This window comes from Ochotona curzoniae, unplaced genomic scaffold, assembly GCF_017591425.1.
Source record: "Ochotona curzoniae isolate NIBS_2020 unplaced genomic scaffold, NIBS_Ocur_1.0 scaffold_4701, whole genome shotgun sequence".
Lineage (NCBI taxonomy): Eukaryota > Metazoa > Chordata > Mammalia > Lagomorpha > Ochotonidae > Ochotona > Ochotona curzoniae.
The window spans coordinates 57,567,049-57,570,779 of NW_024467122.1; the positions used below are offsets into that span (position 1 = coordinate 57,567,049).

General features: G+C 44.8%; 1 pseudogene; it reads left to right on the plus strand.

Moving 5' to 3' along the window:
* The first annotated feature begins 2,688 nt into the window (after nt 1–2,688).
* LOC121149310 lies at nt 2,689–3,218 on the plus strand (annotated as a pseudogene).
* The last annotated feature ends 513 nt before the right edge of the window (nt 3,219–3,731 follow it).

Here is a 3,731-nt window from a genome sequence, read left to right on the forward strand (position 1 = left end):
TATAATATTCAAAGTTTTCAGGTTTTATTTTCTGATGCTTAAAAACTTTAATCCAATATAATATTTGTACTTTTTATGAGACAAAGTAAAATTTTTTACATGTACACAGCATGCCATGTTCTAATCAGTACAATTAGCATTTCTGTCTCTTCAAGCATTATCCGTTGTTTTTAAAAAGCTATATGAGAAGGCCCAGCGTGATAGCCTAGAGGCTAAATCCTCTATCTTGCATGATTCAGGATCCCATGGTGCCAATTCATATCCTGGGTGTTCTACTTCATTTCCAGCTCCCTGCTTGTGGTCTGGGAAAGCAGTAGAAAATGGCCCAAAGCCCCGGGACCCTGCACCCACACGGGAGACCAGGAAGAATACCCTGGCTCCTGGCTTCAGATCAACTCAGCTCCAGCCATTGTGGGCCACTTGAGGAGTGAATCAGCAAATGGAAGATCTTTGTCTCTCTCTGCAAATCTGACTTTCCAATTTAATATATATGTGTGTGTGATATATATATAGCTATATGCAAAAGAATTGAACAAAGGAGAACTTGGGACTGCATACCACAGCAAGTTGTCTGTTATCCCAAGTGGCCAAGTGGCTTCCTTGCTACCTCTTGAGACAGAGTATCACTCAAGGAACATCAACTGTCCATTGCATTGCAGGGAAGTGTGAACAACATCTGAGCACAGAGGTGTAAAAATGTGGCCTGTGCCAGTATTGCTGGGAGAAACTGAACAAGCAGGCAGGAGTGAAGAACATGGTCAGAAGGTTATGGTGGTCTCAAAGCCCAATGCAGAAAGTATGGCTAACAAGGCATAAAGTTCTGCTCACTCAGCTGCCCTAACTTATCCTCACATCTGCATCACTTGGGGCAGCTACCTACTCCCTAGCATCCCTGCACACTACCCATTGGCCTGCTACTGGGCCTCTATTCATTGATCCAACCAGGACATACTCTTTTCTGTGGCTTGGCTCCGAGGTGACCAAAATGGTTGTGGCAGAAGTGTCACCCTGAAGAGTCTTAGGAGCTAAAAGGAGAGGCAGCCACAACAACACTCTAGTCAGCAGATCACCGCCAGAACAGAGGCATGGCCCGAGGCTGGGGCGTAGGGAGAGCTCTGGATTTGCTTGGGAGGAGGGCTTGAAATATAGGAGGCAACAGAGGAAATTGATTTCCAGATAAATGGAGACTGGGGGTGGGAGCGAGTTGGCTAAAGAAGAAGTGCAGTGAAAAAACAGAAAGGAGAGCAAGAGGATTTACATGGAGAGAAGGGCTCAGTAATGAAGCTCAACCTGCTGGAACATAACCAGAAGATTAAGTCTGGTTGGCCTCTGATAGGAGTCGGGTAGATGTGACAGGCAGAATCCTCAGGTAGCTGCACCTCTTACCAACCCCCCAACCCCCTACGTTCCCGTCCTTGATACATTTGCCTATGTAACTTTCTCAACCAACAGTGGGCAGGACTTAGGAATGTGATGCAATTTCACTCCCGTGATGAAATCGACTCATTTGGTACAAGGGATTTTGTGAATGTAACCAAAGCAGGCCCAGACCTTCCTAGAAACCTGTGTGATGTGGAACACGTCAAGAGATGGCCTCAAAGAAGCAAATCTGCTGTGATGTAGAGAAGGCCATGTGTCAGATAACTGGTTGACCACAGGACTTAACCTAAATTCTACTAATAAGCAGTGAACTTGAAATAAAACCCCAAGCCTTAGTGCAGATTGCAGCCCCACCACCACCAACACCTTGATTTTATGTGAGACCTTAATCAAAGGATTCAGCTAACCTCTTCCTGGACTCCTGGACCATGTGAGTGAGATAATCAATTTTTGTTGTTTTAAATGTATTAACTTTGGGATAATTGTATAGTGTAGGAAACTAATAACAGTAGGTAAGGAAATATGTAGGTGTTGAAGACTGAGAGCAGAGAGTCCAGGAGAATCCAGGAAACAAGAAAGCATCCTGGTGAACTTAGGTCATCCCAGAAGCACTGGGGGTGGGGGGAAAGTCATACAAGTGCCTCCCTCAGGAGAGCACTGCTTGAATCCCTAGCGATTAGACACCCCTAGACATTAGATACTCCTAGAGATTAGATACCTAGAGATGCATCTTCCCAAGCATGCCCAGGTGAGTGGCTCTGGTGCAGCTCCATGACTGCTGCCCAGCAAGAGGCTGATGAAGAGAGTAACGTGTGCCCAGGGAGGAAATTCACACCCTGTTTCATTTCTTCCCACAAAACTGAATTTCAAAACTTAGCTGCTTGCTAGAACTTCCTTCTGGTGCTTTCTCCCTAAGGCACAAAAGTATCTCCCCTCCCTGTGCATTCCCATTTCTTTCAAAATAGTGAACACACAAAACCACTGTTAGTTTATCTCTCTCCCCACCCCCGAAAAAACGAGCCAATATTTGACCTGTCTATCCTCTCACACTCCTCTTCTCCTTTTTTGATTAATATTGTTTAGAAAAGGTCTCGGCAGTTTTTCTTGTATGGGTGAATCATTTTGATAATTGGATCATTAAAAAGAATTCACAGGGACTAATTTTTTTAAACACTGAAATAATTAGGGGTTACATAATGTGCAGTGAAAGAACAAGTAGTTTTCACTTAGAAACCCTTTACCTTTTCTTCTGAAAAATAATCTCCTGTGCACAGTGAACCTGAGGTTTAGTGGGTGGGACCAGGAGAGATGAGCCTGCTGGCATATTTGGTGTTGGCTCTATTTGCTGTCATTTAAGCAGAGGAGGAAGCCAGATTCTTGTCCTCCAGATCACTGCTAAACAGATTAGAGGTAGGGAGGTAAGACCTGACCTTACAGTACAACATCTACAGTGTTGGCTCAAGTGCTGCATCGGTTGTGGAATTATACGATGCTTCCTTTCCTCCGAAAGACTGTGGGATTGTGTCTGGAATGTTCAGTATTTCAAATGGGACCAAACTTTTCCTGCTAGCCACATTTCCCACATCACAACCCTACACCTTATCAGGGCTGTTTATTTCAACTTCTCTTCAGCAGTGATGAACCTACTGTGAATGGTTCCACCGGTGCACCTGCACAAGAAGGAGTCCCTGGTCCAGCAGGAATTTGATAGGAGATTCTCTCCCTGTTTTCTGGACTGGCCAACTTTCTAGGTCCTGGCCCTTCCTTCTATCGGGATCCCTTTGCTGTGGTACTCCTATAAGAGGAAATATGACACCCCCAAAACCTAGAAGAACTGAGTAGAGCTTTCAGATTCCAAATGGTATCTCAAATACAACCTCATTTCCTTTAGCACTTGACTACCTTCTCTTGGCTCCTGCCCCGTCCTCTACCAGAGGGAAGGACTGAACCCAGAAGTCTGTGAGAGCATCCCTGGCTTCATTGTGAAGCCATACAAACAGGAATGCCTTTGGCAGCATGCTGGAGCAAAGGGGCCCTTTTGGGTGCCCCTGCCAACACACACACTCACACAAGTGAGGTTCTTTTGGTATATTGTTGACAGTGTGAATTCTCAGGAGTCCAGGAAGGAGACTTCAGAGATCACCTAGTACAACCTCCATCACCCACTTTACCCCCTCAGTAAAGGAAGATGAGATGGAAACTGTGGAACTTTTGGTATCCAGTCTTTATTCTGGGTTAGCACTTTCCAAATGAGGTTTTCTAATAATGACAAATGCCACACTAGAAAGTCTAAAGTGGCTTTTCTAATTTTTAGAAATACTTATTTGAAAAGCGGAGCAACGGGAGTTGAG